The following is a 25,155-nucleotide window of genomic DNA, read 5'->3' on the forward strand; positions in this document are numbered from 1 at the left end:
TAGGGTGAACCGGACCTGCAAATAGTCTTATAATATGAATGTTTACATGATACTAAAAGTTAATTTAAAGGCGAACCACACCTTTAATAGAAGTATAACATGTGTTATCATTTAAACATGAGCCAGTTGTGCTGATATCAGCAAAAAAAACGGAATGGAGAAATATACGCCCTTGTGCATGAGTGTTTTTCCTACAATTCAAGATTAAATAGTATGATCATCACTCTGCAGTGCAGTTCTGAGCCGTTGCATCCACTAGTGCACATCAAGTGATCTGGCTGCCAACGTCAGCAGCAGAATCAACAGTTCACAGCCCCTTTTTCATCTAGCTGGTTTCAGTTGGCTACGGAATAGTTGGTCCAGTTTTAATTTTAAAGTGTGTTTGCCTTTTAAACTGGGAGTAACCAAACACAGGACGGTTGCATTGAAACTGCATCACATTTGAGTTTCACGCTTTCGGAACTGGTCAGTTACTGTAAGAGGCTGGTTTAATTGGTATTATTATTTATATAGCACCACTACACTATACAGCTTACAATCTAAGGTCTCTGTTGCATTCACAGTCACTAGTATCAGGCAGGTAGTGTGTGAAGAAAACTGAGTACCTAGCGGAAACCCATGCAAAATAGTGCGGTGGCTGAAATAGAACCTAGAACCTAAATGATGTGCAGCAGCCATATTAGCCATTATGCCTTGTGCTGCCCTATGAGTTGGTTGCCCACTTTATTGCCGCCAACATGCTTAACTGCCTTAGCCCTCTTATTGATGAATCAACATCCCTTATATATGTGTTTGTGCGTGTGCATGTATTTTTAGAAAACTATCATGTTCAGCCACGCTGTAAAGTAAAAGCACGCTGATTACACCCAAGTGCCGACAGATACAGGCAGTAAAGAGGGCCCTGCTTATTAGAGCATACAATCTAAAAGTGATTTTCCCTACAGAATCTGGGCCTGCACTGCTAACACCTTTTGCATTGACACAAGCTGTAAGAAATACATGAGCTGAAATTCTGCCCCTTCCACTGGCCATATTCTTTTGTTAATAACAGGCTATTAGATTGCCTTTAATGCCCAGAGATCAGTTCTCTCTGTTGTAGAGAAAAGCTGGCATGTTTTCCACGAAACAAAACAACCTCTTTGATTCCCAAACCCCTCAGGACAGGATAATTCATTAGAGCAGGCAGCTTTTCTCTCCTCCCATTAAATCTCAGGAGACTAATCACATGGTTTCAGCTTTTTTTTTTCCCTGCATCCCCAGATCTTATTACTTTCATAGTCTCACCTTGGAATCAATCCAAATCTCCAAATTACCCATACGCCCACTATTTTGGCCCGTAAATTGTGTTTCCTCACTTGCTGCCAACAAACAAAAACACACCCTGTATTACTTACGTTTTTTGGGGGGAACGTATTGTTTTCTTTTTTTGTCCTAAAAATCTTCAATGTGCATTATAAAATGGTTCCGTACTTTTTGTTGCCAGGATCTTAGCAGCTTAGATGGACTGTTTACATTTCTTTGTTGGTGACAGCTTGTTTGTCCTTTCTTTTATGCAGCAATATGCCCTCTTGTGGAATATTTAGGCAGCTGCAAAGAAAATTGCAACAAAACAATTAATCTGTTAGAATACCTCTAGAAGTATCTGTTGTGGTTATATTACACAAATGTTATATTCTTCTGCAATAATGCAAAGTATCATCATACCTTTTAAGCTTCCTGCTAAATTATTAGTATGCTGACATTTTGCTTGAGCAAACGAAGACTGAATACCCATCTGAAAGTGTTGGGTGTATATTAAATGTGACAAGTGCTTTGCTTGTGCAAATAGCCTGTTGGTTCAGGCCATTTTTGTGTCATGATAACAGGATGGAGTGAGTAGACCCAACCCTGGAAAGTAGAATCTCTAATCATTTGCATTCTGTAATGTCAGAAATTCTTCCTGAAACTTTGCTGCAAAAGAAGAAATAGGATTGCCTTGGATATCATTATACATAGGTGATGGGCACATATGGATATAAAAAGGTTGTGAACCAATAAATATTGCTTTCCATCATGATTAATGGGTTTAACACAGAATATGGATATAAAGAGCATTTCATGTCCAAAAACTAGCTGTACCAATAAAGTACCATATATAGCAGTTCATTGTACAGGCCCAAGATAGCATGTAACTTTTATTTTTAGATTGTAACAGCAATAAAAGTGAATTTTGGGTTTTGGTGTCTTCAAATATAATTATCCAAGAGAACAGCATTAAGGAGTCTAAATACTTTTGCAAGGCACTCTTACAGAAGGCTTGTAGAATTGGGCAGAATACACACGAGAGACTTCAAACTATATGTATCTGTGTTATGTAGTTCATGACAAGCTATGCTCTGTAGAATCACAAGTAAGAAATAGTATAGCTTAATGTTAAATTATCTTGTGATTCTAAATAGTACTGAAAAATAAATCTGTGTTCTGTTTTTGGAAGGTACACTAAACCTTGTAAAACTGATGCCCAGTTCATATTTATAGGGAGCGCCACAGGCTAAAACTATGTATGGCTTATGGGGAAAAAAGGGTCTTTATGAGCGGAAGCCTACACACAAAACTATTTTGCTGCCCACACTTTGTGAGCTGTCTTTGTTTTTCCACAATCTATTTGAGTAAGATATAGCCCAGACTGCTTCTTGCACGACCTTGCATGTAAAATGACTTTTTCATGCAGCTATTATTTTTCCTGTCCATAGGAAAGCCATTAGGAATAGGGATCATATAGCTTTACTGAAGATTCAAGGTCTATACACTCTCGTTCCATAGTTGGTCTGCCCTTTATTTCACAAAATTACAGAACATGCAACAGAACATTTGAATATTTAAAAAGACCTGATATGGCCATGAAAATAGTTTCTATTTTCTTTTAAGCCATGCTCTTTTCTAGGGTTCTTGATGTGCACTTTCTAGCCTAAATCAGGACCATTGTGAGGGCTCTATGGTTCATATATATGAATCATGCATGGTCATATTTTAGCTGCTTTTAAGCTGGTGAAGGTTTCTGAAATGTGAGCCTTAAAACCTGTTTATTTTTCAGCAGAAGATGATATTTATGTAAATAAGTAAAGAAAGCATTATTTCTAGATAATATAGTAAATTGATATACTAAGGACTTTATAAGGACTTAATATTTGTAAAAAAAAAAACCCAAAAACATGCTGGGGAGCAACACAAGCATGAAAAAAGTTCCCAGATTGTAATCAATAAGGGCTGTGATAGGTTATTTAGTAGCCCAGTTTGGACTACAGGAGGTTCTGTTTGCCAGTATAACTGGTCTTTATGCCTCCAAACCTTGCCGCTAAGTTAGAAATGAAAAAATAAGCACATGTTTTGAGGCCACTGGGAGCAACTTTTTGAGGTCACTGGTTGGGGATCACTGCTGTAATGGATGCTATCTGCTTTGCTATTTATACATAGCAGTGAGATTTAAAGAAAATCCCTTCACAGGGGGGTAAGTTTACCTTTATTTCATTGTTGAAAAAAATGAAAGAAAGTAATAATATTAAATATCCATGTTGTATGCTGTGGTCATAAGTCAAAAGTAAAATGTATCAGTATGTAAGGAACATAGAAACCTTTTGTATAAAAGATTCAGTGGGGCCAAAATCTACCTGTCAGAGCTGCTGACTTCATCCAGATGAATGAGTATATAGCCAAGCTCAGCCTCTTCTCCATATAACCTGTGTACTGTAGGCCATTAACACATGGATGATTTATATTGGTGTGGTGGCTTGGTGGGGTCATATTATTCAGTAAACAGAGGATATTAGCTGGGAGAAGATTAATGAAGTTATAGATGCACAAGTAGCATAGCATTCAGAATGCATGCCAGTTAGGTTGTGGAACTAAATCTGTAACTAGCATAATGCAGTCATTTTTCAAATTCTGTAGCAAAAACTGTTAGGGGGAAAAAAAACCTCTCTCAATGAACAATGAGCTGTGTTTGTGCTGTCTTATGTGCTGTTTTCCAATAATCTACTCGTGCTGGGTCATTGCCTCTTCTTTCTCTTATTGAAGCAATGGCGCTCCCAGCATGTTCAAATGAGAGTCTTCTGGATAGATATTCTTTAGCAGCTAGAGGTCAGTGATTTTAAGCATTGCTTTGTTTTACATTTGATTTTTACTGGGTTTTTTTTTAAAGATTGGTATATGTATAAATAATATTAACTATCATTCCACCACCTCGCCTTATAAGCACACATTTTGTTTTTATGCATAATACTGCTTGTTTCCTGATATGGAAATGTTGTAGTTTTGAAGCCATTTGGTTCAAAAGCAAAAAATATTAAGAAATGTTCAGTGTGTTTTTATATACAACACTCTGGGACTGAAAACAGAGATTCACAGTGCTTGGCAATTGGCTGCCCAATACACTGTGGAGTTTATTATTATATAGCTCTGTGGAAATGGTGCTATAAAAATCAAGTTTAATAACAGTGCACAATAACATCTTTTTTCCTTAGTAATGTCAATATAGCATGACTTTGCTGCCATCTGCTGGCTCTAATAGATATTGCAGGGAATTGCATAGTAGCCATCTTTTTTTCAGCAAGTCTTATGGAGTACAGTAATATTACTGCTGCAGTGATAAAAAGTCCTCATTGATGACTGTGTGTCATTTTCCATAGTGTCAGCTGGCCACATTAACTAGTTAACTAGGCCCTAGAAAGAAAATAATACCATTCTAGTATAAATTGTTATAAAGGTCAGGAACCATATACTGGGAGCAAAGAGCTCACTTAGATTTCACCAGACTTGTTGGCTCATAGTTTGAGAAACAAGATGATTTTTTTTTCTGTACAGTCTGAAGCTACATAATCAGTTTATTTATTACTAACAAAATAAGATAATGTGCATCTTTTTTCATGACAAAACCTTTTTTGTACTGGGGTTCCTTTTAACGAAAATGTAATTGGTTGAAGATGTGCCTTATCCAAGACCTATATTTCTGCTAAATGTGTACGATTTCTTGCCTTTGCCTAACATGCATATTTCAACAGGCAGAAAAAGTGCAGTATGCATTTCTATTGGCTTAATTACCATAATTATGCTTTAGCTAAACAAGTATAACTAGAAGATCATAATAAACAGACCATTGGAAGGCCTATATTAAACGACTTAAAAGAATGGGTTATATAGTGTTGGTATAATTATATATTAATATTCATTCCTATAAATCACATGATACTGCATCTGTAACATTTAACAAGCTCATTTGGAGATTGTCATGCATTATACATAACAATCAAATTGTTATAGTGGCTGCTAGGCCTGTGATTTTGGTACATATGAATAAAAAGTTGAGAAGCAAGAACATGATGCTACATATAGACCATAACAAATGTGTTGTATGATGGTCATTTGGTGTATCTGTTCTTAAATATCTACCTTGGAACACAGTATCAGTAATGAATGCTTCCCTAAGTAAGGAAGATCTTATGGCCTCAGTAGACAGAATTTTCTCTTTTAACAATGTATACAGCAGTTTCCATTTTTCTAAACAAACTATTTTGTCACAGTATTCATGTAAGGTTATTTTAAGATATGAAGGGAATTACACTATTTTATAGTTAAAATAATAAGCTGGAAATATGGTATGTTTGCAGTTTGCTGTTTTGCACGTTGCTGTTTTTGCTTGAATAAACATGCAGGGGCTCTGCCCCGCTTGCATATTATACCTGTTGTGCCAGGTGAATTTTTGCTGCAGTTGGCATGGGGCATTCTTATTGCTTCTGCTAAGTAGCAGCGATGAAAATAGTGCATTTAATGCAACAGAGATCCAAACAGTAAGTGTTCTTTTTTCATGTTTTTTTGAGGCTGATGTACGTAAGTAACATATACAAAGCTGAAAACATTGGTTCGAAAGTACAAAATCACCCTGTAGCACCTTGTGTTGAAGATGCCAGCAACTGGTCACGTTAATGCACTATAAAGCAGAAAAAAAAGAAGTAGAACACCTAATAGCACACTCTGAGACTTGAAGTCTTGCTGCATTTTATAGTGGATGGTGTAGAGAGTCTCTGGAAAGCAAAGAAAATACCAATACAGGCCAAATTGTCATATGCTTCTCAGCATGGCTCCACGGATGCTACTGCTTTCCCTGCTATGAGGTGTAGAAAATACCATGGGTTACATAAGGATAAATGTTTAGGATGTTTCAGTTTCTAGGTGTTGCTAGTCCTTTAGGATGTATGTCTAAAGACAATGACAACATCTATTTGGGTGTAAATGTGGCACAGTGTGGTGCTGAATCAGCGACTGTTATACTTTTGTATGTGAAACAACATACGCTATAATACAGATGCTAAATGCCTTAACCTCAGGGTGCCTTTGTTTTATTCTGTTTACTGCTGTAAACTGCTTTTTGGTCGCTAGAATGTGAGCATGCTGGCAGTACATCGGAAAGAGACACCATGAAATCAATATGTTTCAAGTGTCTTTTCCTATCCAAATTATAGGAGCATTACTCCAGAAGTATAAATAGTAATACCCCACAACTTGCCACTCTGCTCGCTTGATATAAATATGAATGCATTCACCTCACAGAGCTGTTGCAGGGCACGTTGGCTAATGTGTACACACTACGGAAAAGTTCTATTTACAAGTTTTTAACAAGCCAGTTGTCTCGTATGACTGGCTAATCCTCTACGTGTAACCTTGCTGATGAAAGAGGAAGCTTCCCTTGTTGTGATGAGGAGCATGTAAATTATTGATGTTTGCCTGAGCCGTTAGTGCTGTGGGGCTCGCGACGACAAGGCACCCAGGATGAACAGTGGCAGCTAGTACCTGCAAAATGGACTACTACTACCTTTCACGGTGCTTTAAATGTTTTGGGACAGTCTGGGTGAGTTACTGCTTTGCAGATACTTTATATATACATTGACTTTAAAGGGCTTCCTTTTCATGCACAAGGAAATTTAATATAAAAACATAGATGTTTCATAGAATTCTCAGCTTTTGTTTGTAGAAGAGCTAAAGTACAGTAAGTGACACTGAGAGACCTCAGATGCTGATGTTACATGTTTTTTGGATCAAGTAATTAAGGCAAGGTGTTATTTGTGTTATCATTCAGGCAGCAGAGACATCGGGTTCTATAGCAGTCATTGCTACCCCTTTCAACTACAGGCAGCTAAAAACAGCTGGAGGGCTGCAGAGTTTCCTATGGCTTATATGTAATATGGTGTGGATGGTCTGTGCTGTGAGTGCTGCATACAAAGGCATTGCTTCTACAGGATCTGCCACAGTACAGGAAACAGGATACTGCCTTGTTTATCTCTTCCTCCAAACCTGTCTGCCCCTGAACTGGAGCTCTTTAACTCTGCAAAATTAAATGTGCCTCCATTTCTGCCCCTTGTACCCTATTTGCATCAGGGAGTTCCAGCAAGTTTCTTTTTACTGTATTTTGCCCAATATAAGAATTGTCATGCATTTGGTAAATGCATTTTCTACTTAGGAAAGAACTGAAAAAAAAAATATATATTGGACTGAATAAACCTCAACATTTTTTTTCACTTTATGACTCCTGCGTGAAAATCCCTGTGAGTGCTGTCACTTTCGCTACATGTCTAGTACTTCTTGGCACTGGCACCCAGGTATCATCCGTTATGTATAGTGTGCAGCTTATTGGCTATGTGTATATATATCTCCACCTTCAGGAAGCCCGGCACAAACTCACTGACAGACAAATTCACTCCTAAAGAAAGACAAGCTTCAGTTATCTGAAAAAAAAAATTCATGTTAACCAGCTGTTAGTCAATGAAGAATATGCCTGGCCGCACTGCATTCCGTCACTTTAACAAGGCAGTTCCACCTTATGTAAAGGCAATAATTGCTTGAAACCAGTTCCTCTAATGGTGAATAGTTTAAGGGGTCAGTTATAATAGAAAGGAAACAGTTGTAATTGCCTGGCTTTATTTCTTTGCGCATAAAGATTTTGTTTGCTTTGGAATTCTTGCCTTATGGAGAGTGCTACATTTGTACCTGGGGAAGAATGTCTGGCTGCTATTAGCAGCTCGTTTGCACAAGTTTCTGTCCTCCCAGGCATTTGATTGACATGTTAATAATGTTTATTGCTGCTGCTTCTGCTTTTCACAATACAAGGAAATGCAAAGGTACTTTGGATTAATGTAAACTGTCCTTTCATGGCAAACTTGTGCCTACATCATGCAGTAACTCATACCAGTACTTTACTGTAACCATGGAACTGCATTGTTTGTAACTGCTGAATATTACATTTACTGTGTCGCCTATATTTTGTTAAAATACTAACAAGAGTAGTCAGTCTCTGACTTCAGAAAGAATTAATAGTAGGCACCATATTATATCACATATTTATTCATTATTGTAAAACAGATCAAGTTTAAGAAATAACAACACAGCAAAACCTATGGGAGATGCCTGGTAAATCTTTCAGATAATTCACTGGCTGTTTTAGGTGGTACATTTACCCCATGTAATGCATTATTTATGGTAAATGTTTGAAGCCAAGGTGCATATCCCTCTGGTGCCCCTTTAATCTGTGCAGTGCGTCATTTATGATTAAATAAACCTTAAAGGGAAATTCATCTTCAGAAGCAAACTTTGTTAAAGAGCCCCACAAAACACAGAAACCCCTAATATATCTATGGTTGCAATCTGTTGCTTCAAAATATATGAACAAATACCTAAATCTTACTACAACCAGTTCTTCTCTTTCTGCATCATTTGAAATATGTGGCTGGGGAGGAGGGACTAAAACAATCATGTTACAAATTTTAACAACTTCTCCACAGCTTACAGACAGCATGCAGGAACTACATAGCCCATAATGCATTGCACTGTGATGTTCCTTTCCTTATTGACATCACATGTGCAGGGAATTGGGGTTTGGCATATGCAGGCTAAAGACAGTTGACTACTGTTACATTTTATCAAAGTAGTCAGCCAGATCAGTAGGAGAACAGGTAGCTCAGTGTGTCGTCTTCACCCTTGTGTTTGGGTGGCGTTCCCCTTTTCGTTTTTTTAGGAGAATTTATGAATGATATAATTTGACTTTAACGTTCTCTTCAGCATCCAAACAGAATTACTCATTTCTTTAAAAACCAGCCTTTCTGGTTGGTAACCAGTCAGACTGGAAATCGGTCAGAAGGTTTGTATTGGAATGCCAAGCTGTGTGTACACAAAGTCAAATCTCTTGAGTTGCAGCCTCAGGGGGAACATGGCTTCACAAGCATTTTAAAAATCTGGGGAACACATGCTGGTAACCTGTGTACTTCTGTGCTACAGTGCTTCAGCCAGTAGTAAAGGGGGGAGCAAGGGAATGCGGGAATTTCATATATTGCACAGATCTAGAGTATTTCGTAAAGGCCAGATAAACATCTTTCAGAATACATTGCTGATCTCAGTTGATTTTATAATCTCCAGGTTCTACTTAATATCCAACTTTGCTCCAACCTTGGCTCTCCAAAGATGGAGAGTATTATTATACCAGCCTCTGCCTAACCAAACAACAAACAAACCTATGTCACTGCACTCATGAATTCACTCTCAAAAACCCTGAACAACTTTTAAGCCATAACCTTATAATTCCCTTCCAAATGAAACATGCACTTGTCACTCCCTAATCTGAAAAAAAAAAATCCCTCCAACCTTTTTAACCTGTCCCATCTCTCTGCTTCCCTTCATTTCTAAACAACTTGAGTCCTTAGTATACCACTGACTGTCACTATTATTCTGTGATAATAACCTGCTGGACCACCTAAAATCTGGCTTTAGGCCACAACATTCCACTAAAACTGCTCTAACAAGCCAAACTAATGACCCCTTACCAGCAAAAACAAAAAAAAAAATCCTTATTACTAATACCCCAAGACCTCTCAGCAGCATAGATCACCCTCTCTTTCTTCAGTCTCTCCTTTCTCTTGGCACCGCACTGCCCTGTCACAAACGTTTACTGAGAGCATAAAAATGCACATATTGGGTATTTATGTATTTTTATAAACAAAAACTAAGTGTATTTGTGACAGTTTTAAGCAAAAATCTTTTGTGCATTAAGCACAATCCAACACTCAGGAATAAAAACAAGCAGAATTTTATGAAATCAATTAGCAGATGAATTTAGTTGCACTCAAACCTGCGTCTCAAATGTACATTAAACACATAAGATACATAAGATATACCCATAACATCCCAGAATTATTTTATCACCATTAATGACACCAATAGTGCTGTGACACAATGACAAATGTGCTGTTGATATAATGACATATAATAATGTGTTACTTAAGCTGCATCGTATTTGAAAATGTGCTACTGTGTCTTTGTAATGCTTATAGAGCATTTCCTGCCTAGGTCTTTGGGGATTTTTTCTCCTCTAGTTATGCTAACAGCAGACTTTTAACCTTGTGATACACTTTTTTTTGCCTTTTTCTAGTTGAGTAAAAGCTTCTTACATTTTATGCTGGCAGCAGTGACACGTAAACATGCATTGACTGTGGAAGATTGGCAAGCACAGGGGAATTTTGTACTGCTTCACATATTAGAAAGTACAAGAATGGCACTGGAGATTAATTGGGTGTACCTTGCACTGCAACTGCTGATAAGGTTCCCTTTTTGGAGACAGGGTGGAACAATAAAATTCCTAAGAACAGAAGCAACTGTAAATACTGTGTCCCCTTCCTAGATTCTAATTACTGTATTTTGTGCTAACAGGCTGAATGGTGAAGGCAACTCCCTTGCTTAAAAATATTTGTATTATCAAAGTTTTAGTTTACAGGCTGAGTTGTGTAGTTCATGGTACCCAATGGCATTATACATGTCCAATTAAGCTTGCATATGCACTGCCAGTCCTTTCTCCAACTTCTTATGTTTCTCCTCCATTTCCCATTAGTTGTGGACAAGTAGTTTTTATTTTGTTTTTATTTTGAGAGAGTATTTAATCCATACTGGAAGCTGTGTAAAACATCACCATTAATGTAATTTCCTTAACAGAAAACTTAGATCTGTGGTTGTTTAAGGCCGGCCATACACGCACTGATAATAGGGTATGTAACCTTGTTTCATACGATATTCAGTACGTGTATGGCAGCTCGATGAGGCGACCAATATCGCAAAAGGCTGCGGATATCGATCGACTCGTCGATCGGCCAGGTCAAAAGATTTCAATGGCGCCCGAGCAAAATCTACATTCAGGGCTTAATTGGCAGAAGGAGGTAGAATTCCTATTGTTTCTACCTCCATATCTGACGATTCAGCCCTGGACATCAGTGGAAGGTGGGAATGATCTTTCATAAGACCAATGGTCGCACAAAAGATCAACATTGCTGTATGGCCACCTTTAGACACAACCATGAAAAGTTGGCAGTAAAGCCAAAGATTCATATCTGGGAATAGTTATTGAAAGAGAACCAGCCCATGACATCACTAGTAACCTTTACCCAGTAATTAGAGTAATCCTTGGCCATTAACTTATGGAAGCATATGTTAGAGCTAAATTAAATGTTGAAAAAATTACCCTTTTTTAAGTCATAGGCAGCCTCTTTAGTGCATTCATATCTACCACTTTATCTACAGTTGCTAGATTTCATATTTTGGCCCCACAAAAAAAATCTAATACATAGAACAGTTATCGGTGGGAGAAACCTGTCTATCCTATGACCATCATAAATTGAGAATAAACCCACCTCAGCTTCTGTGCTGCTGAATTCTGTACTATTAGGCATGCATTTTGTGAGCTATTTCATTTATAACTGATTTAAATACACTGAGGGAAAATTTTGGATAACAGTTGCTGGCCACAGAGAAGGCTGCGAATGTGCACCATTTCTTCCTGAATGGGGAACAGGAATTGTTTCATCTCTTACTTTGAAACTGTTGCTGTTTTATGAAAGGGAACTATATTAATGAACTGGATGGGTCCAAAAGGTGCTCCTAAATAACAGACTGCCTTTGTGTGATATTACATACGAGCATAGAAGTTGTACAACCAGATTTCAGAAAGTGTGAGGCCCTTGGCTGCAAAACTAATTGTACAGTAAGATATGATGTCCAGTCTAGGTGGTGCCCCTACTAGTGATGTGTGGGTTGCCTGTGGGACCTGCAGGTATACCCTTAGGTTAGGGTTGAAGTTTGAGTGACCATTGCGGGTTCGTATTGGATGCAGAATAGACTGGTAGAGTACGCTCTTCCTGTCTGTACTTGGTACATGTGGTTATGGGTCGGGTGTGGGTTCTAGAGTGGCAACATTTTTCGGATTAGGGTTGGGTGGGGGTTGAGTTTTTCCTGACCCGCACATCACTAGCACCTACATTTCTACTGTCCTTTTATTGGTTTGTTTATGCATTTCTTCTGTAATTGTGTGTGCATTTGTGTCTAAGGGCCCTCGACAAATCTCCCTGTTCGTGGGCGACTAATCTCCCCAAGTTGCCATCCCACTGGCGAAAATGTAAGTCGCCGGTGGGATGGCACACGCTGCACGGGCGATTCCGGCAAATCGCCTAAATTGCCTCGCAATTCAGGGAGATTAGTCGCCCGCAAACAGGGAGATTTGTTGCGGCGACTAATCTCCCCATGTGCCAGAGCCCTAACTAGAATCTGTTTCATTGTTTGCAGTTTCCATTTGAAATATTATCTTGTTTTGTACTCGCACACAAGCTCTTTGCTCCCCACACTGACTGACAGTATCTGAAACATACAAACAAAGAAACAATAAGCTGCTCCTTCAACTCTCCCATTTCTAGCCGGAAGACAGTGCTGGATCTATAATTTATTACACCACCAGAGAGCATCCCAATCATTTTGAATGCTCCAGTTTATATTCTCCCTCTTGGATTCCACATTCACAATACAATGTCTTTTTGCCATTAGAAAAATAATACAATAAAGTGTTTTGTCATCTACTGTCACTTCAAACATTGTTTTTAAAATGTTAACAAATAATGACTTATTATGGTCTCTTGGTGTGTTGCTGTCTTTTTCAAAGTTCGTTTTTAAAATGACTGTTTGTTTCTCCTTCTCATGTTTCTCTGTAGCAGCTTAATAAGTCAACACATTTGACACATAAGCATAATAATACATTGCTCAGAAGCAGCAGCTTTTAGCCACTACTAAGTTTAAAATAAAATAACTAATACATTAGCAGCAGCAGCTATTTATTACTGTCTATCGCAGAGCAGGACCATGAGGAAGTAGTGCTTCTGTAGTATACAGCCATGTTGTGGAAAACTCACAGCTTTTTGTGTGGTTGTGCAAAGTAACCTTGTGCAGTCTGTATGTGACAGTGTCTAGAATCCTTACTAGTACTTAGTACCAGTTAGTGTATTGTGAATAGTAATCCTGTAGTTTACACATTCTCCAAGCTTGGAGTACATTTTAATTCCATTAGTCTCTTGGAGGGTTAAATGGTGAGCTGCTTGCATGTCCTTTTCTATACCTTTGGGTGCTGTTATGCACAGCCTCAGAGCAGAGGAATCTGGAGGAACGCCTTGCCTGTGCACAAATGGAATTTAAAATGTACCAAATAAAGGACAAGTTGAGGCAAGTCCTTCAGAAATGCAGATCAGGGTTGATTCAAACCAGTGATTTCCATTTTTTGTGGATTTCATGGTCACTTAATGTTTTTTCACATTTAAGAGTCTAAGATATATGCTCATATATAATGATTATATAGTCTTGCTTTTACCCTATCCACAATAGTCCTTTTTTGTCAGGTACTGGCATATAAAGGTAACTAAGCTGGTAAAGGGTGTGGAAAGTCTTCTTTATCAAGGAAGACTGGGCTAGTTAGGGTTGTTTACACTGGAGAAGAGGCGCTTAAAGAGATACTGACACCAGAAATGAAACCTTTTTTAACATCTATCATACTATTCACTTTACACGCTATATATAATTCTGGCATAAAAGTATTTGCCTAATGCTTTTACATTAACCATCTGATCCGCCATGTCTCTCTATGAGGGGGGGACGGCCTTATTTGTGAAACAGAAGTCCGTTAGCATTAGAAACTATAACTGACAGGTTGAGAAGGGACAGTCAGGTTGGCAAAACAGTCAGGTTTAGGAACTTCAAGTAACAATTACTTACAAATGCAGCCGTATCTGTTTAAAACAATCAACATAACCTATAGGTAACTTTTTACGTACATTCATATTATGAAGCGTTGTTTTTTATGTCAGTATCACTTTAAAGGGGTGAAATAATAACTATATATAATATATAAGGGCATCACATAATATCCTCTCTAATGTTTATTTATCAGTAGGTCCTTCCAACTGACACAAGGGCACTCATTCCGATTAGAAGAAGGGAGGTTCCATTTCAATATTTGAAAAGGATTCTCTCCCTGAATCAGTCGTACTGGCTGATATATTAGATAGCTTTAAGAAGGGGTTGAATGGCTTTTTAGCAAGTGAGGAAATACAGGGTTATGGGCGATAACCCTTTGTACAAGTTTACCCAGGGACTGGTCCAATAGCCATCTTGTCAGGAAGGAATTTCCCCTCTGTGGCAAATAGCTTCAGATGGGGTTTTTTTTGCCTTCCTCTGGATCAACTAGCGGTTAGGCAGGTTATATATAGGCATTAAGGTTGAACTTAATGGACGTATGTCTTTTTTTCCGAGGAAACTTTGGGGACCAGAGATGTGTGAGGAGAATATTTATGCACTTTAGTTCCGGTGCAATTTGCAGGTTTTACAAGCCAGAGCAATACTGAGCCATGTGTAGAGACAGGCTGCTTAGACACCGTATGAGAGTAAGGCTATACAAACCTCAGAACTAGATATAGCTGTACTGTTTGACTTTCCACTACAGCTTCTGAGCACACACAATATTGTCAGTGTGATTTCTTTGTTGGGAGACATTAAATGTAATTATTACATGTAATAATATATGTAATCCATATATGTAAAAACAAGTGGTACATTTGGAAAGGATGCCTGCTCAAAGCTAATTACTGATTAGTTGCACAGTGTTAGCAAAGATTACCAGTGAACCATTCCATTTTAAATAAAGGCGCACTGTTCAACTTAGTTCACCGTGTGGTCTTGGCCATAAAGAAACTCTTCATTTTGGTCACATTATCTACTCCCAGTTGTTTTCTGTTAAAGCTTACTTTTATGTAATCCTTATGTTGGTATTTCCAACTTGATTCATGTATGCAGCCAATCATCCAGTATACCAATTGTTTGGGGGATAGATTAAAATGAGCATGTTTTACAAAGTTGTTTGGTAGCTTCTCTGGAGACCAGGGGCAAAAAATGTCATTAGTTTGACATTACCAATAGAACGGAGGGTGAAGTAATAATCTGGGGCATCCACACAATTAGCTAGTATTGGGGCCTGTACACAATTAGCTAGTAATGTAACAATGCTCTCCCCCCACCCCCAAGTGATTTTGATAGCTTACCTGATACCCTAGGCTGTTGTCCTGTTTGCTGAAAACTATGGAGCGATCTTCTCTGAGTTGTGTGTGGTAGGCAAATCTATTAATTTATTTGACTGCGGAATTGCCACTTTTTGGCAGGTATAATACCCGAGTCATGCTACCTAGGGCCAAATCAGGAGGGTCATCTGGTGATTACATCTGTGGTAGGGCTGGGCGATATACCGTTTAATACCGAATACCGGCGTTTTTTTTTTAAACTATATTAATTTTTCAGATACCGCAATACCGGGGTGTCAGGGTACTCACCCATGCGGCCCGGTCTCGCGCGTCCCGTTGTCCACGTAAATGGCAAAGCGTGCACATTCTGCACATGCGTGGGGGGTATTTAAAGCTATCAAACGCCTCCTCCTGTGCTATGTTGTCTGCGGCCTTGCCTGGGAAACTAAGCCTGCCTGATTTACCTTACGACTTTCTGTTGCCGATCCTTCGCTTGCCTGACTCTTATTTTCAATACTGCAGTAATTATTCTCTAATTTATTAGGAAATGGGGTTTACACCTAATCATGCATGGAAAAAAAAAATACCGTCAAATACCGTGACACCTATATAATTTTGAAAAATACCGTGATATAAATTTTTGGTCATACCGCCCAGCTCTAATCTGTGGGATTATTGGGGAAGCTGGGAGAACTTGGAAATATAATGTTAAATATGTTATAAAATGTTAAGAATAAATAACTGGCTACAAAAGACAGTGCTTGTGAGCACATAATAAAATAATAAGGATGAGGGCAAAAAGTCTGTTCTAGTGCAGTTGGAAGTAAAAGAATTTGTAAAATATAACATTTAAAAAGGTGGTTCACTTTTAAGTTAACTTTTAATATATTATGGAATATCCCATTCCAACTTTGCAAGAGTTCTTCATTAAGTTTTCTTTATAGTCTCTGTGTTGTTTTTTTTTTTTTGCCTTCTCCTTCTGCCTTTTCTTCCAACTTTCAAATGGATGTTAGTGACCCGGCAGCAAAAAACTATTGCTCTGTGAGGCTACAACTTCATTGTTATGTATGTATGTATGTATAACTTTATTTATAGATCGCCACAAGGGCACGCAGCGCTGTACAATCTTACAAAATACAAAATTACACACAGGGAGGACAAGTGTTATAATAAAAAAATACAATAAATGCACAGGGAATAAGTGCCATGTGGTATGAGACACAGTAGGAAGGAGGTCCCTGCCCCGTAGAGCTTACAATCTTAAGTGGTTGGGTAACATACAGGCACAAATTGGAAGGAAAGAGTGCACCAGGTATGGGCATTTGCCCTTAAGCGCAGGACTGGGCAAAATAATGTTTTAGTGCTCCAGAAGGTAACAGCTCAGTTTTTCTTAGGGAGTGGGTGAGTGTTCCCTATGGAGGGATTCAGGGATAGAGTTCCAGAGGTAAGGAGCAGCAAGATAGAAAGGTTTAAGATGAGAGAGCCCAGTGGGTGTGGATGGTGTAAAAAGATGGAGGCTCTGAGAGGAGAGGAGGAGACGTCCAGGAACATGCAGGCAGACCAGTGAAGAAATGTAGTGAGGAGCAGAGGAGTGAAGGACTTTGAATGTTAGCAGAAGAATTTTGTAAGCTATCCTTTTTTTTTTTTTTTTGCTTAACAGCCAACCAGGCAAGAGAATTTAAGTGAGGCTGAACAGGTTTCCTCTTTGGAGAGAGCAGAAGGATCCTGGAAGCAGAGTTTAAAGGAACAGTAACACAAAAAAATAACTTTTGACATATCCCTTCTAAATACTTTATTAAGATATGTAGCATTTAAAAAAATTCAATATTCTACATGGTTTCAAAATAAATTACATTACCAATGCACTGTGCAGAGCTTGAAAAGGCGATACGGCGACTTCCGGTTTAATCCGGAAGTTAAATGCTGCATTCTTCAAAGTCAGTTTTGTGTGATTTATGGGCTATTAGCAGTTGGGGCGAGGAGAGGGAGAGGAGAGGGGATTAGAGACGTACCGTTTCTTCTTTCCAGATAAGTCTGCATCGCTGTTTGAAGGAGCGATGTGTGTGCCTGCATGAAGAGGAAGGGGGGTGGAGGGGGGAGCGGAACGGAAGCGTGGTGCGAGACTTGGGAGTGAACTGCTGCCTGCTCGCCATAAATCAGTGCTAAAGTAAGATTTCTAAGAAAAAACGCTACTGCTGTTGAAATTTTTGTATGATATATTTGATAATGAAAGTGTATAGAAGGGATATTTTGAATGTAAAAAAAATGTGTTACAGTTCCTTTAAGAATGATTGCAGGGGAGAGAGGTGGGAGTCTGGGAGGCCGGTTAGTAGGAGATTGCAGTAATCTAAGCGGGAAAGGATAAGGGCATGTATTAGTGTTTTAGCTGTTACTTGTGAAAGAAAGGGGCGTATCTTGGCAATATTATGGAGGAAAAAATGTCAGGTTTTGGCAGTGTTATTAATATTTTTAGAGAAGAAGAGTGACTGGTCAAAGATAACCCCAAGGCAGCGTGCAGAATTAACAGGGTTGATGGTCATGCCATCAATAGTAATGGTGAAAGGAGGAGAAGGGCCAGGTTTGGGCGTGATTATTATTACTTTTTATTACTTATCTTCTATTCAGTCCACCTCCTATGCATATTCTACTCTCAAAAAACTGCCTGAATGCTATGGAAAATAAGACCCTAGCAACCAGATGACTGCTGAAATACCAAACTGGATCATTACTAAACAAAAGGCTATGTACATTATACTAAAAGCTGTATCTAAAGATGAACTACCTCTTTAAAATCAGGGCAAGCTCCAAAATCACCAAGAGATTTAATAAATTACTTCAGGATACCAAGACCCTCTCTCTCATTGCTAGTCAGCCTCTGCCACCCCACCCAATGCTTTCAGCCTCCCTTGGGCTCAACCACACAGTTTGACAGCTGTGGTATAAAAGCTTATGAAACTAATAGAGAGAGCGAGCTGCATTATACTGATACCAACACAGATCTCTAAGTATGAGATCATTTCCAGACATCCTTAGCCTCCTTGGAATAAAATTAACCTCTAAACTTCCATATATGCTCTAAAGTGGAAGAAAATCATCCTCCTTGTCCTGCATTCGTGCCTCCACCTCCTTTCATAAATCTAAAATACATAAGAAATTGTAGGTAATATCAGGAGGCTTAATGCTTACCATTGCTTTTGTGTTTGGTTTCCTGCAAATTCAGAAAACTAAGCAGCGCATATGCCTTTCCACCAGTGATTCTCTTTATTACCGGTGGAAGGACATTTTTAGGGATATTAGTTGTCCAATTAGCCGAGATTAACTGTGAGTGACAGTGGCCCATGGCCCTTAAACATTGTGAACAGATAACAAGGTATCGGTAAAAAAAATATTTATAAACCTGTTTGTACATTGATCAATTTGGGCTCAGTTGCATTGTACTTCCTATATTTTTTGAGTATACAGGTATGGGATCCGTTATCTGGAAACCCAATATCCAGAAAGCTCCGAATTACGGAAAGCTTGTCTCCCACAGACTCCATTCTAATCAAATAATTCAGATTTTTAAAATTGATTTCCTTTTTCTCTGTAAACAAAAAACAGTGCTTTGTATTTGATCCTAACTAAGATATAATGAATCCTTACTGGATGCAAAATAATCCTATTGGGTTTTAATTAATGTTTTATTGATTTTTTTAGTAGACTTAAGGTATGAAGATCCAAATTACGTAAATACCCCTTATCTGGAATACCCTTGGTCCTGAGCACTCTGGATAACGGGTCCTATACCTGTAATAATTTTGCATCAGATCCAATTGTGAATTATATGATAAATTATAAATCAATCACACTTGTCCTGTGATTGACCTATTAGCTAGTGGTGGCATTTGTGAGATCTCGATGACTGTTCCTACTGTGACTGACAGTAATGAGTAGCTGTACTAAATAGACCCCCACACTGCTCTTGTCCAGATTCTAATTCCATTAGCAGGAGATATTAGCAAGAGCTATTCTTGGCCCTGAGAAGCATGATCTGATAAAACTCTGATTAACTCTTTTGCTCTTTGGGCTATTGCTTGTATCTGTCAGTGTAGGTTCACCGCCATGTATGTTGTCTCCCTATCTACCGGCTCCTGTGGTTACAGATGTGTATCTCCACCAGGTGTGTATTGGGTGTCAGTGGGGCATCTTAATAAAATGTTAGGCCACGGTTTGGCACAGTACTCTAGAAAGTATTGTGTTGTGTTGCGAATTCTCAGGATTAGGCAATCTCTAAAGGGGAACTGAGGTTTTATTTTAACAGACGGGAATTATCGGTAACCAAGATCCAACATGCTCTGTTCCCAGAAATGTAAATTATATTCAGCAATATACCATGTAAGCTTGAATATTAAGCCTATAAGTGAATGATCTTGAACCCTGCTAAAGCAATATAAACCGGTAATCTTTGCAGCACACTGACTGCTAGAAAACTGAACTGTGTGCCAGGTTTCCTGTCCCTGTAGGGCTAGTGGCTTAAATATAGTGCTTTGCATATAAATAATAAAGTGCGTGGGAGTGTTCGCGCGCAGAGCCTGGATCTAAGCAGCAAGATCTGAATGCACAAATACCTCTTATAGTGAGGGGGTGGATAGGTACAGTACACACTGGCATTCTAGAAATAACTTTCTGTAGCATCCGGGGCATTTCACTCCTTAACACATTCAATGGTATAATTGCGCCTGTATACTTCAGTTATTATACCATTTTGCAGAGATTTTCTTTTACCTGGTATAACAACAACATTTATAACTTCCATCCATTCCTTCCAGTGCCCTAAACTGGTGTCGGTTACTTTATTTATATTTCACTACTGTCTTAAAGAAAAGAAGTGCAGTTGGACACATATCCAATGAAAGGTTCTGTTTTCTGGATGACTGTTCCAGTGGTAGAATGCAGAATTTAGAAATCTATCGAGATTAAATGTTCGGTGCATGTTATACGAAAAGTAGCATCTGTAGTAGCTGTGTTATCCGCAGATGTAAAGCAAAGATAATCCCTGTTTATAAGTAATTTATATTTATCTGTTACGTGCAAAAGCAACCATTTTATGACTTCTTCACACATGACAAGACTCTCTAGCCATAAACTGATACCTAGGGACTAATTTATGTCCAGAATCTATTAAAGTTATCTTTATTTAAGGGCCATACTTTTTATTTGTCTTTAGACTTTAAATATGGAACACATACTGGTTATTATTTTACCCATGAATTGGAATTGAGAGGTTAGTCACCTGTGGTTAAATCTCTGCTACCACGGGCAACTAATCTCCCCAAAATCCCTTCCCACCAAGTACCTGGAGGAAACCTATACAAGTGTATCAGCTTGTGTTGGCCTGGGCGCAGGCACACTGCTCCATTTTTGGGACTGCAGATTTGGGTCGAGTATGCATTTCACATGGAAATCTGCTCTGTGTGTCTGCACCTGGGCCGACACCATAGCTACAGGTGTAGACACACGTAAGGGTGCTGATTCAAGTGTAGGGTCGGATTAAACACAGGCCAAGAATCCACCCCATGAGGCATAAGGGGTTATCATGGGAGATGTAGAACCTGCACTACTTCCCTAAACTTTAACATTTCGTTAATAAAGTACTGATAACCTGACTCTTATGCTTGTATCAGGTAAATTAATTTTATAGCCTTTTTTTTTCTTTTTATTTGCTTATTCCCTTGTCTGTGTCCTTGGCTGCCATTGCCCCGCCTTAATTATTTTCCTTTTACAACTGTAATTTACATAATTGCCCTGTAACCTGCAATGCATGATTATATGAGTTGCAGATTTTTCCATGGCTCCCAGCAGATAAGAAAGTGATTTTAAAATACCATACCTTAATTTAGTCGTGTGGTGGTGTTAAACATTACAAGGCTGGTATTACTTTGTATCTTCATTTTACATTAAAACATGATTTTATAACAGACTCACTTTTAAACTTGTAATTCCTTGGCTGATTCATTACATGCTGGGCTTAACCACGTGGGTTTTAATGGCCCCTCTACCCATAGGGACAATGGCTTTAAATATAAAATCCCAGCAAGCCCTATATACTTTGTTGCTGTCTCTGCTGCCCCTATAGTTATACCACTGTGCAGATTGTCAATGTATTTTACCAGATTATCTTACAAATGTGTTTAGGCCCTTGGCTGAACGATCGGATCCCAAAGGAGCTGAAACACAGATCTGGCTCCATTTGCTGAATGGGCTAGGTGTGCTAGTGGCCCCCCCTATCCTGATGAGCCCTGGGCAAGTACCTCTTTTGCCATTTATTAAAATGGCTTTGCTTTATGCATGCAGTGTGGGGAATCCCTGCAGATTTCTTCCCATTATAGTAAAGAGGAATTGGATTATAATCAGCCTACATTGTTTGGATCTATAGAAGGGAATCTGAAGGGCTTGTTAGCTGTTTGGTGTATCATTTTAAAAAGTTTCTGGGGGTTCTAATAAGATTTTGTTGTGTTTGCGAGTTTTTAAGAGTCTAATGTAAAAAATTACATGCAATATTATTTCATTTCCCCAAAAATGTTGTGTGTGCTGTGAGACTAATTGTATTTGGGTATTGAGCACTAGGGGGAGTGGAAATTATTTTGGTAAGGGTTTTCAATATCTATTATGCAGCTTTTACTTGACTAAGGAAAATAAATGTTAGTTTTTTTTTTACCAGAGTAATTGTGCTGGTAAATTAGGCTACTACAACGTGTGTCAAAGTTGAGCAATTTAGCTTTAATGAACAGAAGTTATGAAAGGGCTGTATTTCTCTGAATGGGCAGATATTGTCATGCTTTCTGGAGAAGGGGTTAAAGTGCCTTGGAGCCATGTGACTACCAGCCACCTGCAATCATTCCAATAGATCTTACAAGCCCAAGCTTCGCAGGCAGATGCTGCCTCCTGGTTGCTATGACAGTGGCTGCCTGTAGCATGAGGGAAAAAAAAAAGAACAGCCCAGCCCAAATCATTTTCCTTTGGCAGACCTCTGCGGCTGCCTCACCTAGCCTATTGTTTGGCCGCTGTGGATTACTGAGAACTGGAAACAGGACAAGAAGGGAAAAGGAGACATATGGAGGGCAGCAGTACTGGCACCCCTTCCTGCCTTCCGTGTCTCCTCTGATACAAACAGGGCATTAGCGAATGTCCAGCCTTCCCTGTAAGGCAGCTGCTGCAAGGCAATATCTACACATTCCTGAAAATGGAAAGGAGAGAAGAGATGTGTGGCTGGGGGACTTTACAATAGGCGTGGAGGAAGTGTGTTTTTTCCTCTGGCTCTTTGGTTTATCAGTCCCTGCTGCATTCCTTAGTTATGCAGCCCCTGTGCACAGCAGAGACCTGATGTCATTCAGAAAAATCTCTTGGCAAGCTGCGAGAGGGACGCTGCAAGCACAGTCTTGAAGGGAGCAGAGCTGAGCAGTTCCCTTCAGGCTTTCAACTGCCTAACCCAGCTTTGGATTTACATGCTAATTCAAGCCCCGGTTCAGGGTTAAGAGCCGTGGTTTCCACAGAAGCAAAGAAGCATTATATTCCTTTAAATCTCTCTCTCTGAAGATATTCAAACTTAAAATATTGTCGATCAGCATGCTGTCGTCTTTGAGCATTTGGCCAAGAGAAGTCATCATTCAAAAAATCCAGTAAAATCACACTCGGAAAAGAGATCATGAGCTGAAGCCCAAAATGTAAATGCTGCAGATAAGAGTTCCAAGGGCCAAGGTAACATCTGTTTGCTAAATGCAGAGCACAGGTTTTTATTAGAGTAGCCTTTCTCTTCATGATTTCTCCTGTTTCAACATTTATGTGAACAAATGAATTTATTAAACTGTCAGTGAGGGTCAGGGAGGTATATATTGTTTAGGAGAGGCCACTTGGGGAATGGAGTACCTTGGAGATAAACTCACGGTGGCGCACACTCATGTAAATCAATGGATGGGCACAATGCGGAGGTCCCTTCAGGAGGCCCTGAGTTTGGTTACAACAGCAGTCACCCACGAACGGACTAGTGTGGAACAGGGCAGCAGGAATCAGTTCAAGCGCACGTCATCTTTTCGGCACTTTGCCTCTCGTAGCCGAGAATCCTTCCGCAGATTCTCTGTCAGGAGCCAGCAGAGGTTTTCCTCTTTAAGGAAAAGGCACACATCATCTGACCAGGCAGACTCTGTAAGTTGCACATTTTACTTATATCTGTTATTGCTGCATTTTGGGAACACAAAGCGATAATTTTTAAACTGTTTAGTACAGCTGAATTTGAACACTACATCTAATTTGACTTTTAAGTTATGAAATAAATGTGTTAAATGTGCTGTAACAACCACAAATGCATCGCTGTATATGTAGCTGATATTATGAGAGATTTCCTCCGCTGTTAAAGTGAAACGGTTCTCATTATGTACTTCCTGTTTTTATGACATGGTAGAGTACTTCCTTCTGAACAGGAAATTATGACTACATAGAAAAGTGTTTTTTCCCAGATTTACAGATGTTGTTTCTTTTAGTATGTAAAAGAAATTTCTTGAATGTCATCTCTCGGTAAAATGCCATTAAAGGACTGTAAATTGCTTGGGGTTTGCAGGCTGTAAATCTAGTGATCAGAGAAGTCTCCTGGAGGAATGTTTGTGTAACAAGAAAGCCATCATAAGCCACTTACTACAATACCAACACCCCCTCCCCACCCCCCATTGATTGATTACTGCATTCTGATTATTTACAAGTTGCTGATTGGTCAGTGTTTGAATGGGGGCAGATTAGTTTCTGCAAGTTTATTTGTTATTCTTGTGTAATTATTTGGTCACAGACAGTGGTGATCTATTTGTGTAATTGATTCAGTTACCAAGGTTACCTCAAAATGGTCAGTTAGATTTTGCAGTCAGTAAAATTATTGGGTTGGGAGTGGCAAAACTGCTGTGGGGTCTGTGATGGCAATTTGTCTGGAAATGCAGATCATAAGTGACTTCTTTACACTAAAGGCTGTGGTAAACAGGTTGATTTTAAGTTGGGGTTCTTTCACCCCAACATTTTGTAGCTTGTTGGCAACGGTGAAAACACTCTAAATTGCCCCTTAATCCGTTTGAAAATGAATTGCGGGAAAATGCCTTTCTTGACAGTTGGTTATCTTTGGAAGACACATCACTGAGTGTTTTTGAGTGATAATCGGCTCTCATGAATGTGCACTTAGAGCTTTCAAATTATTCATTTTCAATTAAATGTATTGGTGATTTAGGGCATTTTCTCCCCATCGAACAAGCCACAAAATGTTAGGGTGGAACAAGCTCGATATTGTTTAAAATAGCCGCATGCATCACATGATAAACTATTAGGGCAATGTCACATGGGGAAGCTTTTAGTAGCATAGTTTTCCCATTCATTTTTTCCAAAATGGTCTTAAATTGTCAGTGTTAGACATGATTTTCAAAGCCTGTTGGTGGCATCTTGTAATGGCAGCAGTCACTGCACCAAGTTGCTGTTACACTATACTACTGTCCCTACAGTGCCAGTGTACGTTTGTGTTCAGCTCATGTCAGTTGGGCAGTGAATCTAGTGGATATACATAAATGGAGATGGTGGTGAAAGTCAGTGCTGGTGCCTGCGGTTGAGTGTACACCATTATGCATCTAAAATTTCAGTGGCTCATTTACTGCTAACAGGTTTCAAAGCTATAGAAACTAATGGGTTTGAATTGTAGTTGTACTGTGTATACTTTTAACTGACCAGATATTGTACCTTTCATAATAGATAAGTGGTT

At 39.0% G+C, this 25,155-nt stretch overlaps 1 protein-coding gene and 1 long non-coding RNA gene across 2 annotated transcripts in view; both read left to right on the top strand.

Moving 5' to 3' along the window:
- The window catches only part of kiaa1671 (uncharacterized protein KIAA1671 homolog), a 107,417-nt gene that overhangs the window by 34,578 nt on the left and 47,684 nt on the right, over window positions 1-25,155 (top strand). The gene's annotated exons all lie outside the window — the stretch shown is intronic.
- On the top strand, window positions 5,720-7,509 carry LOC108645160. The gene is made up of 2 exons (XR_001923456.2): window positions 5,720-6,880; window positions 7,109-7,509. It is a non-coding gene; the product is annotated as an uncharacterized LOC108645160 (long non-coding RNA).

The sequence above is a fragment of the Xenopus tropicalis genome, chromosome 1, assembly GCF_000004195.4.
Source record: "Xenopus tropicalis strain Nigerian chromosome 1, UCB_Xtro_10.0, whole genome shotgun sequence".
Lineage (NCBI taxonomy): Eukaryota > Metazoa > Chordata > Amphibia > Anura > Pipidae > Xenopus > Xenopus tropicalis.